This window comes from Eulemur rufifrons, chromosome 29 (genome assembly GCF_041146395.1).
Source record: "Eulemur rufifrons isolate Redbay chromosome 29, OSU_ERuf_1, whole genome shotgun sequence".
Taxonomy (NCBI): Eukaryota; Metazoa; Chordata; class Mammalia; order Primates; family Lemuridae; genus Eulemur; species Eulemur rufifrons.
In genome coordinates, this window is record NC_091011.1 from 30608550 (window position 1) to 30623651 (window position 15102).

At 38.2% G+C, this 15102-nt stretch overlaps 1 protein-coding gene across 1 annotated transcript in view; it reads right to left on the reverse strand.

Annotated features, from left to right (window-relative positions):
• DNAH11 (dynein axonemal heavy chain 11) overlaps positions 1 to 15102 on the reverse strand; it is a 305641-nt gene that overhangs the window by 194944 nt on the left and 95595 nt on the right. The gene's annotated exons all lie outside the window — the stretch shown is intronic.

The following is a 15102-nucleotide window of genomic DNA, read 5'->3' on the forward strand; positions in this document are numbered from 1 at the left end:
TCATGCCTCATAAGATGAAGGACAAGAGAATCTGTGAGTAATAATAAAGGCAGGGGCAGACCCAGAGCTTCCTGGCTGCACTGAACTGACTCTCTAATGACAACTTTGCTGGAACAGAAATGACTACAAATCTTGAAAGGTCAAATTAGACCAGCCTGGGCAACATAGCAAGACCCTGTATCTACGAAACATTTAAAAACTACAGGTATATTGGCTCACGCCTGTAGTCCCAGCTGCTCAGGAGGACTGCTTGAGCCCAGGAGTTGGAGGCTGCAGTGAACTATGATCAGGCCACTGTACTCCAGCTGGGGTGACAGAGCGAGACCCTGTCTCTTAAAGAAAGGAAAGAAAAGAAAAAGGTCAAATTAGACTAACTTTTTAAATAGTAAGAGCTAAGTAACACATTATTTTTTTCTTTAGAAAGGAATTCACCTAACAAGTAGTATTTTTTGTTTTGTTGTTTTAATACAAGATAGTAATCATTACTGAAAAAATATTAAAAATGTAGAGCTGAAGAATATCCTACTTTATTCTTATTCATATATTCCTATTTTTGTTTAGGTCTGTTGACCTCTTAGATAAATATTTTTCAAATTGCTGGTCTTTTTTCAGAGAATGGAAAGGAATGAAATTGAACGACATGAATGACAATTCTTTGCAATGAATGGAACAGAAATATTGCATTACAGGTGGTAAGAGAATGTACTGTTTTGTGAAACTTTATTTCCATTTTGAGTGTGTACATACACACGTGAACCTAATGTGATATAAAGTATTTCTTATGGTGAATTGTGGTCAGAAAGGTTTGAAAGATATTGTCTTAGGTGGTTATTTTGTTAGTATGGTTATTTATACAAAAAGATTCCTACCTTACTCAAGGCTTATTTACAAAAACATTATTTCTGCCTTATTCCAGGTACCATACTGTGAAACAATACGGTCCCCTTTCCTCTTCAGCTTTGCAAAGGACAGTCAATTATTAACTGCTGGCACCTGAGAGAGTCGGTAGTCAGTGACTACGACAAATCACCAGAGACTCTCTAACCTTTGTAGCCTACTGTCAAAAGCAGGTTCCCTATTGTACTATTATCACGTCCCAGAAAATACGGAACCCTGCAGACTTCCCTGAGATTGCTGTGCGGCTGGAGAATGGAGAAAATCATACAGCTGTGGGAGGAAAGGAGAAGGCAGGCAGGAAGACGATAACCATCACATGCACGATTTACATGAAATGAGAACACACAGTGTTGTAGGCACTGATTAAGCATATTGCTGATATCATCTCATTTCATCTCGTAGCAATCTACTATCATCCTAACTTTGCAGATGAGAAAAGTGAGTTACGGACATATTAACCACATTTACCAATCTGGGAAGGGGGGGGGGCATTCAAACCCTGAGAGTCTGATTCAGAGCCAGAGTCTTGCCAGTCACACTGCATAGACTCCCTGACTCTGCCTCCATAAGACCTACCCACCCACCGCCTTCGAGTCTGAGAAACCGTGGCTGTGCAAGGAGCATCCTGGACAGACTTAAAATTAAACATAAAGGAAAACTGGCTTAAAAAAATAAGAAAAAAATACATACTTTAGACTTTCAGGATATACAACAGTGTTATAAGCATTTAATCTTCTTTTCCCTCACCCCAGCTTTATTGAGGTATGATTGAAAAATAAAAATTGTATATATTTAAGGTACACAACATATTTTAATATATGTATACATGGTGAAATGATTACCACAATCAAATTAACTGACACACACATCATCTCTCATAGTTCTTTCCTTGGTGAGAGCACTTGAGATCAACTCTCTCAGAAAATTTCAAGAATGTAATACATTATTATTAACTATAGTTGTCTTGTTGTACATTAGGTCTCCAGAACTCACCTTATAACTGAAAGTCTATACCCTTTGACCAACATCTTCCTTCCCCTCCCACACCAGCCCCTAGTAACCACCATTCTACTGTTACTATGTGTTCAATGACTTTTTAAAAATATTCTATTTACAAGTGAGATCATACAGTATTTGTCTTTCTGTGTCTAGCTTATTTTACATAGAATAATGTCCTTCAGATTCATCCATCTTGCTGCAAATGTTAGGATTTTCTTTTTTTTAAGGCTGAATAGTATTTCATTTTATTGTGCATATATACTCCATATTTGTGTGTGTGTGTGTGTGTGTGTATATATACATGTATAAATGTGCGTATACATTTTCTTTATCCAGCTATTAACAGACCCTTAGGTTGTTTCCATATCTTGGCTATTTTGAATGCTGCTGCAATGAACATGTCAAGATAGTGATTTTGTTTCCTTTGGCTATATACCCAGAAGCGATCATGTGGTAGATCTATTTTTAATTTTTTGAGAAACCTCCATACTTTTCATAATGGCTGTATTAATTTACATTCCCACCAATAACCAAGAAGGTGAAAGGTCTGTGCACTGAAAACTATAAAACATTGATGAAAGAAATTCAAGAAGACAAATAAATGGAAAAATATCCCATGTCTATGGATTGGAAGAATTTATATTGTTAAAATGTCCATACTACCAGTTCTCTATAGACTTGATGCACCTGTATCAAAATTCCAATGGCATTTTTGCAGACATAGAAAAAAAATCTTAAAACTTGTGTTAAATCACAAAAGACCCTGAATAGCTAAAGCAATCCTAAGCAAGAAGAACAAAGCTGGAGGCACCACACCTCTTGACTTCAAATTATATTATGAAGCTATAGTAATCAAAACAGTATGGTACTGGTATAAAAACAGATACATAGACCAATGGAATAAAAGAGAGAATCCAGAAATAAAATTTTCAACTATTTTCAATGCAGGCACAAAAAGTACAAAATGACAAAAGGACGGTAGTCTCTTCAATAAATGGTGTTGTGAAAACTGAATATCACATGCAAAAGAATACAATTGAACCTTTATACCATATACAAGAAACAACTCAAAATGGATCCAACACATAAACAAAAGACATGAAACTATAAAACTCCTAGAAGAAAACATACAGGAAAAATTCCAAGACTTTAGTCTTGGCAATGATTTTTTGGATTTGAAAAGCACAGGCAACAAAAGCAAAAACAAACAAGTGGGACCATATAAAACTAAACAGTTTCTGTTTGCTATGGCAAACAGTCAACAAAATTAAAATGCGACCTATGGAATGGGAGAAAATATTTGCAAACCATGTATCTGATAAGGGGTTAATATCCAAAATATATAAGAAACTTGTACAACTCAATAACAAAATGAATGAATGAATGAATAACCTGATTAAATAATGGAAAAAGGACCTGAATAGACATTTTTTCCAAAGAAGACATACAAATGGCCAATTGGTATATGAAATGCTGAACATCACTAATCGTTAGAGAAATGCAAATCAAAATCACAATGAGATATCACCTCAAACTCCTTAGGATGACCATTATGGAAAGGTCAAAAGATAACAAGTATTGGCAAGGATGTGCATTAATCTACTACAGTGGTAACATCAAAGATCACAGATCACCATAAAAGATATAATAATAATGAAAAAGTTTGAAATGTTGCAAGAATCACCAAAACGTAACACTGAGACAAAGTGAACATATACTGTTAGAAAAATGGCGCAGATGGACTTGCTTGATGCAGGATTGCCATAGACCTTCAATTTGCAAAAAATGCAATATCTGTGAAGTGTAATGAAGTGAAGCACAATAAAATGAGGTATACGTGTACTTTTGTTACCTCTAAAAAATGTAGTTAAATTTTAACAAAAGCATATGTGATCATTATTCCATGTATGATGTTTTCAATGTTCACCGCCCGCTAGGTTTTAGGTTCCAGGAAGGCGAGGACAGTGTCTGTCTTACTCAGTGCTTTAGCCTCAGAGCCACTGAAGAACTGACTCCCAAACAGTAGGTGCTCAGTGAGTATTTGCCAAATAGATGAATGAATGTACAATAACAATCCATGCACATGTAAGTTTCTAAACAAAATGAATATATATGTCAGTTAGAAAACAGGTATTTTGGCATTGGACAATTTCTCATTTGGGTCAAGATATCCAGTCTTTACAGTATCAAATCTTACACAATTATCAGTATTTGGTTAAAAAAGGGTTGATCATAAGCCTTGTAAGAACATTTATAATTTTAAGCATGTTCACATGCATTGTCTTATCCGAGCCTCGCAACAACCTGTGATTTATACATTATTGATTCATTTTTCACGGAAGTGCAGTCAAATGGAAGATGATTAAAACTACAGCTTGTCAATATTACCTACACAGTATCGCATGTTGGGGATCTTACATTGTATTTCCAGGTTACATCTTCCCTGATGATACTCTTTTGTAAGTAATAAAATTCCGTAGTCCTGGTTATATAATGTAGTTATAAAATGTCCATTTATTTGGGCAATGGCATCAGGTAGAAATTATTATGGTCAATACTATAATTGCATATAAGTTTATGGTCTGTGACACAGAAAACATTCCTTGGCAGTTTTTTAAAAAAATACATCCCGTCATGTAATTAGTACTTATTCTTGCCATTGACCATAGCAGCGTTACCTGATTTTCTACTGGATCAAGGATGCTTCTCTCAAGTCTATTACTTACAGCCCTCTGAAACTCAAGTAACTGTTTTCCTGAAGTACAAGCACAGCACATACCTTAAACTAGAAAGCAGTCTAATTAGAGTAAAATCCAAAGTCTTATGGAGTGCAAAATCTTCCATGATTTCGTGTCACTCTCCTCCTGTCTCGCCCCACTCTAACCATGCTGGCCTTCTCTTTGTTCCCCCAGCATGGCTGCTTCAGGTCCTCAGCAACTGTTTCGTCTGCCTGAGTCACCTTCCCTCTGATCTTTATATGGTTGGTATGTTCTCATCATTCAAGGTCTTAGTTCAAATTTACTTTCTCAAATTGGCCTTCCCTGGCCATTCTATTTACCATTATACCCTACCCAATTATTCTATGTGTTTCTATGGTACATGAGTATCCTATCATTCACTTATTTCCTTGTTTGTCTCTTCCACTTTAACTATAAGCTCTGCAGGAGCAAGGCTCCTATCTGTTTTATTCTGTACAATGTTTCCATACCTAGCACAGTGGCCAGCATAAAGTATTGCATGTGCTCAAGTCAACACTCACTGTTTAATGAGGGAAGAAAGGCAAAAATGAATGACAGCAACAATACACACCAGAACATTTTGTTCTCTCATTCACTCATTTATACAAGATGACAAATGTGGTTACTGTTTCCAGAGCCTAGAGGCCAATCAAGAATACAGATAAATAATTGTAATTGTTCTGCTAGGGCAAGTACAAAGTACTCTGACAGCACAGAAATAGGGCCTTGCCTAACCTAGGGCTTGGAAAGGCATTTTGAAGGAAGGCATATCCATGCTAAGACCTAAAGAATGAGTAGGATTTAAGCTGTGGAGAATTTGGGGGTTTGTCAACCAGGGAGGCAGCCTCCGAGCCACAGGAAGCCGCCTGTGCGAGGACCCGGATGGAACAGGTGGCCCTGCCAAAGGGCTGAAGAGGTCACGAACGAACAGCAGGGCAGGGGGCAGAGGTGGACCAGGCGCGTGAGCATGCTGCACAGGAAAGCAAACGCCCAGACATGCAGGGCATGGCCGGCTCATTCATGGCAATGAGATATTGCTGATGGTTCTAGGAGGTGGGGTGACAATTAGATTTGTTTTTAAAAGATTTCTCTGGCCACTGCATGAAGAATGAATTGGAAGGAAGTAGGACTGGAGGAAAAAAGACCAGAGAGAAGGATGCTACAGTCATCCAGGTGAAAGCCGAGAGTGGCCTGGACTAGGAAGTTAATAAAGCAGTGGGAGAAAATAGTAAGAACAGAGATCTTTCGGTCAAACAAAGAGATCTGGTAGCTGACTGGCTAGCACATGAAAAGAAGAGTCAAGCAGGTTTCCAGTGGGGCAACTGGTGAAGAATGCTGGTGTTTTTTCCTAACGTTGGGAACACTGAAAAGCAAATTTGAGAAGAAGAGTGAGTGTATTTTGGGTGTTCTGGGTTGGGTGTGACTGTGAGTGAAAAATCCCAGTATGCGACTGGCTGTGCTTCGGGACAGAGATTTGAGCTGGAGATCAAAGTCATCAGCATGTTATAAAGGACACTGAGCAGCCACAAAAGTGAAAGAGATTAGCCAGGGATGCATGGCATGGTGAAAAGAAAAAGGAACCCAGAATAGAGTCATAAGTAACAGAAACATTTAAGGGGCAGGAGGAGGAAAACGAGCCAGGGAAATTGAAGAGCAGCCCAAGTTTTCTAGGTGAAAAATTAGAATTCAAATAAACATGAACATAAGGGAAGAGAGTATGGGAAGAAGGAGGCAGTGTCGTCTAACATAAAGAAAATAGAACTAGACTCAATCAGGTGGTAGAAATGGGCTGTGGAGAGAGTGGAGGATGAGAAAAAGGAAAGAGCTTGCCAGGCGCAGTGGCTCATGCCTCTAATCCTAGCACCCTGGGAGGCTGAAGCAGGAGGATCGCTTGAGGTCAGGAGTTCGAGACCAGCCTGAGCAAGAGTGAGACCCCATCTCTACTAAAAAATAGAAAACAAATTAGCCAGGCATGGTAGCATGCTCCTATAGTCGCAGCTCCCTGAAGGCTGAGGCAAGAGGATCGCTTGAGCCCAGGAGTTTGAGGTTGCTGTGAGCTAAGCTGACACCACGGCACTCACTCTAGCCCAGGCAACAGAGCAAGACTCTGTCTCAAAAAAAAAAAAAGAAAGAGCTAGTAGACATCAGGTCAACAAGCTTGATTACAATGAAGGTTACACAGATAGGGCATGACATGGAAGGAGATGTGGCATCAAGGAACAATTTTTGGTTGTTGTTTTAAGTAACGAGAGACCTGAGCATGTTTAATTGCTGATGGGAATGAGCCAGAGTGAGAAACCAAAGACACAGTAGAATAGGAGTCAGGGCAGTCTTGAGTGAGGCCAGTGCAGAGGTGGAGAAAAGGCTGTGGGCAGTTGGAGGCCACCCTTCCCTCCCGACTAAGGGAGGCACTTCAGCCCGAGGGTGACTGCTGCCCTTCCTCTCTGATGGTGTCAGCAGATAGTAAGAGCTAACGTTTTACCAAGCACTGAGTGTCTGACAAGGCATTGTTGTGTGTGTATGTGCATGTGTATTGTGTGTGTATATGTATATTCTAATTTAATTATCATAACAACCCTACGAAGAAGGTACAATTATTAATTCCAATATTATATATGAGTACATGAGGCAATTTGTCCAAGATCACACAGTTATAAATGGTAAAGACACGGTTTAATACACAGTTCTAAGATCTCACTGTATATTTCACAGATACAAAACCTTCCCGTGTGGAGAACAGTAACAGGTGTCTTGGCCTGGCCAGAGCTGGCCTCCAGTGGCTGTGCTGAGTGGAAGGAGGGAACTTGGTGTCCCCTTCCTGTGAGTTCTCTTGTTTAGAGAAACATAAAGATGCTTCCCAAGAAAAAGACATGATCTTGACCGCCACTGAGGTTTATAGGATAAACATATCTAAGGGACTGTAGTGTTCCCCAAGAGGGCCAGCTAGCTTTGAGGAACGACAGAGGGCTTACTCTGAAAGATGGTGTTAGGCATAGAAATCAACAGAGAGAAGTGGTGGTTCCTGACACACAGTGGTGGCTGGTCCTCAATTTTGCCCTGACCCAACTCCTGCAGCAGTTTGGTAGAAAGAGGCCACACATGTGACCTTAAAGAGCTGTGTCCCTACATATAGAAAGACAACACAGAAAGAACGTTGTCCTTGCAGCAGAAGCTCTGCAGTTGTACTAGCATCAGCCATGGCAGATTTCCGAATCTGGGGATACCCAGGCCAGGGTGGCACCGAAGGTGGAAGAGGCCACTCTGTAGAAATGTTAAGATTCTTCGTGTTTCATAACAATAGCAACAAGGCTTCTAGTCCCGAAACCCACCGAAAGTTCAACTCCAGCCATATCAGAAACAATGAATTTTCATTTCCATCAGCCTCAGCAAAGGAAATTGCCAACAGGACTAAGTCCCACACTCCCTGAAACTCTCAGGACGTGTGTGTGGAACCTCAATTTGTCCTCCTTTCCAATGTTCACTTCCTGCTTCTCCTTGAATCATATTGCTAAAACCACCGGCACAATATTGAGCAACGAATGTCAGAGACAGGGAGCAGAACTGCCTCATTCTTGACACTAATGGAAATGATTTCTAATGTTTCACCGTTAAGCATGATTTTCTCAGCAGGTTTCTGGTAGATATTTTTCATCAAGGTATAATGGTTCCTTTAAATACTTATATTAGAAAAGAAAAAGGTATAAAGTAAATAATCTAAGCTCTCACCTTAAGAAACTTGAAAAAAAAAGACAAATGAAGCTCAATGTGAGAAGAAAGGAAAATCAATATAAGAGCAGAAATCAGCGAAACATAAAACAAACGATAGAGAAAACCAACAAAGTCAAAGGTTAGTTCTTTGAAAACAGAAATAAAATTGATAAACACCTAGAAAGCCCAGTTAAGGAAAAAAAAAGGGAGATAAAACACAAATCACCAATCCCAGGAATGAAAGTGGGACATTAGGCCAGATCTTCCAGATGTTCTAAGGATAATAATGAAATAGCGTGACTAACTCACACTAATAAATTGGAAAACATAGATTAAAGACAGACAAATTTTTCTGTAAAGGGCCAGGTAGTAAATATTTTTGGCTTTGTCAGCCAAAGGCTCTCTGTTACGACTATTCCACTCAGACATCATAGCACGAAAGCAGCCACACACAATAGACACTGGGCCAGATTTGGCAGAGGGCTGTAATTTGCCAACCACTGACTCAGAAGAAATGGGTAAATCTCTTGAAAAATACCAATTTCCAAAGCCGACACAAGAAAAGGAGAAGCCGAAAACTCTAAACAGTTGCATATGTAGAAAATAAATCAATTTGTAGTTAAAAAAAAAAAAAAAGTTCTGCAAAGAAAACTCCAAGCCCAGCTGCATCGCCAGCAATATCTATCATAAACTTTGTCACAAAATAGATGAAGATGGATTACTCTCCAAATCCCTTTAAGGAGTATACCCTGATTCCAAACCCTGGCAAAGATACTATAAGAAAAGAAAATTACAGACACATATCCCTGATAAACATAAATGCAGGGTTTGTTAACAAAATAGTAGCACATAAAATCCAGCAAACATTACATATATAAAGAATAATTTATCACAGCCAAGTGGAGTTTATCATTTAGGAATGGAAAATAAAGTTGGCTTAACATTCAAAAATTTATCACAACAGAATAAAAGAGACAAACCATGGGTCATCTCAAAAGATGTAAAAAGGTTCAACGACTTGTCAAGATAAAAAATTCTCTGCATGTAGTAATGGAAGGAATTTTTCTCTCTTTCTGAAGACTGGTAATAAGGCAAGGATGTCTCACCACTTCTGTTGAACGTTATACTGGATGTCCTAGCCAATTCAATAACTCAAGAAAAGAAAATAAAGGGGAAAACAAAGAAAAAGAATGAAAGAGAAGAAAACTGTCATTACTTACAAATAAAGTGTTTATGTACATAGGGAGTCCTATGGAACCTATAAAAACAACTACTAAATGTGGTAAGCAAATTTAGCAAAGTCTCAAGATAAAAGGCGAATATTTAAAAATCAGTGTATTTCTATATATTCTGAGTATTTGCACCAGTTCTCTGAGTGCAAATTTTCAAAGGCTACAAAAAGGGCCAGCACATGCAGTAAGTTGTGTTACAAGAGAAAAATTCTCAGTTTAGGGAGCACACACCTTTTATAAAAGACAGTAAGCCCATTTGACTTTTGTCCCAGGAACACATACTATATTTAGTATACTAGATGATAAGCCAATCTGCCCTTTGCTCTGGAGAGAGACATTGTCTCTGTCTTCAAGCATGTTCACTATACAAATGCCCTTGAAAATATAGTCCAGAACAAAGGGCAGTCTTTACCTCTGCTCAGAAGATGTATAGAAATGTGAGAGCCTTGAAGATGGTCTCCCAGACAATCTTTGTCTGGAAAAATCCAGACAAAAAAGAAGATATGCTAATTTATGAGATTTGCCAACAGAATTTTCTTTTGTATATTATCATTGTCTGGTTTTTGTATCAAGTTTATTAGAACTTTATAAAAGTAGAAATATTTATATCTTTGTTTATACTCCAGAACAGTTGATATAATACGGTATTTATCTTTTCTTTGATAAAGTCATTAGAACAGGGCTCTATTCAAAAGGTAGTACATGTCTTTGATGACCATGATTACCATTTCAACAATTTCTGTGGTTAATCGCCTACTTGAGTTTTCTACATCATTTTCAATTAATTCAGGAAAAGTATTCATTAAAAAATCTTAATTTTAATCCAATCCTTAATTTAGATTTTCAACTTAATTATCAGCAAAAATATCACGTACTTATGTGGTTGTTTTAAAATATTTTCCTCACGGGGGTTATGTTTCCTTTCCCTTTCTCTTGTATGTTTTTGCTTTCTTCTCTGAACTAAAATTTGTCAGTGTTATTGGTCTGTTGAAAGGACCAACTCTTGTGTTAATGGATCAGATTAGAATTACATGGCACAAACGCGTAACAAATCCCTTTTTCTCTTTCCTTTATCTGTCATTGTGGGGACCTTGAGTTACTTCAGATCTGTTCTGCATCTGTCTCTAAAGGAGCAACGGCAAACTACAGGCCATGAGCCAAATCTGGCCCATCACCTGTTTTTATAAATAAAGTTTTATTGGAACTCAGGTAACACCTAGTCACTTGCACATTATCTATGGCTTCTTTTCCACCACCACAGCAGAAATGTATAGTTGCAGAAGAGTCTATTGGCCCACAAAGACAAAATATTTACTATCTGATTCTTCACAGAAAAAGTTGGCCAATCCTTGCTCCAGAATCAAGACATAATGATGGCAGAAGTCCTCTATAAATGGCTCACTTTGCTGGCAAAGTATTTCTCAGGGCTTTATCCTGGGGAAAAACATCCCCACTGATAACCTCTTGGGTTGTAAAGTGGACAGGAGTTTCAATTGTCCATTTCTTCTGCATTTAATCCTTATCACTGGCTAAACTCCACATGTTTTTTATACTCATTAAATCTGAGTTTATAATTTCTCTGGAATTTCATTGGGTAAAAATAGGCTTACCATTGAAATAGCTTCCTCTTTTTTTTTTTGTATGTTTGGACTGATTTTCTCTGCTCTTATTTATCAGTTCAATTTCTTCTGTTCCCAGCTTTCATCAAATTATCTGGTCCTGTATTTTCAGGAATAATGTGAATTTTTTTCATATACTTGAGCTGTCATTCAGTATAATTTTTGACGAAAGGGGAGATAGAGAGTATGTGCTCTTTTCATGGTCTTGTGAGTTTCTGCTAGATTATAAAGCATGAGGCTATCAGATCACATTTTTACAGAGGCAAAAAAAAAAAAAATTAAATAAATAACAGAACCAACAAAAAAAACAAACAAAAACACTTGTGTCCAAAATATACTAGGTAGCTCCAGGCTTGGGGTTGGGAAAAGATAAGAACACCACCAATATTGCATCCCATTTGTTTTTGAAAGAATTTCTCAGTGACTAAAAGTGAGACCAAAATTAACTTTAAGCAGCAAAATAAGAGTCTCTTTCTTACATGTATACTAGTATTTCTGAGTCTTTGTTGGGGGTGTGGGGAAGATGGTTCATGACGAAAGTTTTATATTGTTTACCTTGAGTACTATCAAAAGTCTCCTGGCAATGTCCCAGCACATGACAGTTATTAATTTTTTAAAGTCCAAAATGCTTCCATCTCTCTTTTGATGATTTTCACACAGCTCAATAATCAAGGAGGAACGTAAAAACTTTCTAACCAGATCCCAAGCCTCCAAAACAAAATACTTTCCCCAAGCAATTTTCAAATCTGAACAATTAAATCTATTATATTTGCCATTGTTTCAAAGACTCTGACAAGGCAGGCATATATATATGTCCAACATGCAGCATTTTTGCCTTTAATCCTGACACCATCTAACAGGCAATCACAATAGGTCTAAGGGGAGAACAGAGTTTAAAATTATTATCTTGGGCTGGGCGCAGTGGCTCACGCCTGTAATCCTAGCACTCTGGGAGGCCGAGGTGGGTGGATTGCTTGAGGTCAGGAGTTCGAGACCAGTCTGAGCAAGAGCGAGACCCCGTCTCTACTAAAAATAGAAAGAAATTATCTGGCCAACTAAAAATATATATAGAAAAAAATTAGCCGGGCATGGTGGCGCATGCCTGTAGTCCCAGCTACTGGGGAGGCTGAGGCAGGAGGATTGCTTAAGCCCAGGAGTTTGAGGTTGCTGTGAGCTAGGCTGACGCTATGGCACTCACTCTAGCCTGGGCAACAGAGCAAAACTCTGTCTCAAAACAAACAAACAAACAAACAAAATTATTATCTTGGTATATTTATCTCACTACACTTTTAGAAGTGAGAAGGAAATAAATTACTTATAATCATCAATTATACCCAACTCTGATCTTAGTTTTAAAATTAAGCTATTTTCAATGACTAAAGTTCATTTAAAAAATTGCTCACAGTATTAGCCAGAGTAATTTTAATTAAAAACATGTTCTAGCAGATGGTTATATCCATTTGTAAAGGAAGTAGACTAAAAGATTAACTTAGATGCATATACTTTTCATGACCCAAACCACAGCTTTAGTAGAATTCAAATGTTACCTTCTCTAATACACATGTTAGTACCAGTCTAAACATTGAGACACTGTGTTGAAGGCATCCGTTTGGCTGGTTTGTCAAACATTTCAATTCATGCTAGAAGTGTTTCATAATTATGCATATAAATGCTTTCTTTACACACTATCCCCTTTCTCTACTTCTTATCCAACATGAAAAATGAAGAAGCATCTAATGCTTGAACAAAGTGGAAAACTTTAGAACTATTTTAAGAGAGAAGAAAACTAAATTCCATTAATTAGCTGAATACACCAAAGCTACTGGATATGAATAACTTTATGAGAATGAGAAGAACCAACCCAATGTTACTGACAGGGGAGGCAGTAAACACTTCTTATACACTATACTGACTGGAAAGGTAAACTTGGCACTATCTCCCAAAGGCTTTGACCTAACAGTTCTACATCTGAAAATTTATCCTGAAGAAATGAAAAAAAAAACCAAAAAAACCCATGTGCAACATGTACATAAAGGCTGTTTACTGCAGCATTATTAACAAGAGAAAAAAAAAAAAAACCCAAAAAACAAACAAACAAAATAACAAAAAACAACCTAACCAGCCAGTATTACCAATGATGATGATGACAAGAGTAAGTGGTCTTGCCACATATTGGATTAAACTGACATGGACAATTTATTAATACAAAGAAATTTTTAAATAAAACAAAACATACTCTAATGTACAATACATAGCCAAACTTGAGAGAGATAGAAAGGGAGAGGAGAGAGAGATGGGGAGGAGGGATGATGTGGAAGAGACGGAGAAAGAGGGAGGGAATAGCAGGGAGAGAGAGACAGAGAGAAATCCCTTCTCTGATGACAGGAATATGCCTCAAAGGCAAAGCCAAAGCCAAAGCAGTAGAGTAAGGTTAATAAGCTAATGCCATGGCAGCCTTTTTTTTTTTTTTTTTTTTTTTTTTGAGACAGTCTTGTTCTGTTGCCCGGGCTAGAGTGCAGTGACATCATCATAGCTCACAGCAACCTCAACTCCTTGGCTCAGGTGATCATTCTGCCTCAACCTCCCAAGTAGCTGGGACTACAGGTGCACGCCACCATGCCTGGCTGATTTTTCTATTTTTTGTAGAGATGGGGTTTGCTCTTGCTCTTGCTCAAGCTGATCTTCAACTCCTGGGCTCAAGCTATCCTCTCACCTCAGCCTCCCACCGTTCTAGCATTGCAGGCGTGAGCCACCGAGTTCCCATTTCTGTTGTGCCTCTTGCACTCCCTTGAGAAGGCAGGAAGTTGGAATTGAGATGTTGACATAAAGCTGAGATCCTCAAAGTGTTACAGTTCAATAAGGGGTTCTAAAAAATTCTACTCAACAGGTCAACAATCAACATGAAAGCTTGAAATATCTCGAGGCTTAGACAGGGAAAAAGTCCCTTAAAACAAATAAAAATCTCAAGTCTATGCCACGTGAAGCTGGGGCATTCAAACTGACCCTGACAATGTGATCAGGAACTCCTAAGTAATTAACCACAAAGTTAATCTAGAACTTACAAGACTTGTAGAGATCTGAAAGAGAAAAGGGAAAACAAATACTATAGGGACGTTTGCTTAATTCAGGGTAGAAATTCCCATAGAAAAAATAAACCTAGATAAAAATAACCTTAGAAAATAAACACACAAGAATCAAATTTAATTTAACAGAAAATTCAGCGTCTAAAGAACAAGAGTTAGTAGAACAATCTAAATAAAATTAAACATCTATCTCTTTGAAATAATTAATGAGACAAAAAATAGAAACCACAATGAAAAGATATATCACTATAAAACTGATTTTTAAAGAGCCAAAAAGAGGGCCGGGCGCGGTGGCTCACGCCTGTAATCCTAGCACTCTGGGAGGCCGAGGCGGGTGGATCGCTGGAGGTCAGGAGTTCGAGACCAGCCTGAGCAAGAGCGAGACCCCGTCTCTACTAAAAATAGAAAGAAATTATATGGACAACTAAAATATATATATACAAAAAATTAGCCGGGCATAGTGGCGCATGCCTGTAGTCCCAGCTACTCGGGAGGCTGAGGCAGTAGGATCGCTTAAGCCCAGGAGTTTGAGGTTGCTGTGAGCTAGGCTGACGCCACGGCACTCACTCTAGCCCGGGCAACAGAGTGAGACTCTGTCTCAAAAAAAAAAAAAAAAAAAAAAAAAGAGCCAAAAAGAACTCTGGGAAATTGAGATATGATAACTGAAATTAAACTGATGAAATGAGTATGCAAATTGAAGTGTTTAAGAAGGGAATCCTTGTACACTGTTGGTGGGAATGTAAGTTATCATAGCCATTATGAAAAATAGCATGAAGATTTTCAAAGAATTTAAAAATAGAACTGCCATATGATCCAGCAATCTCAC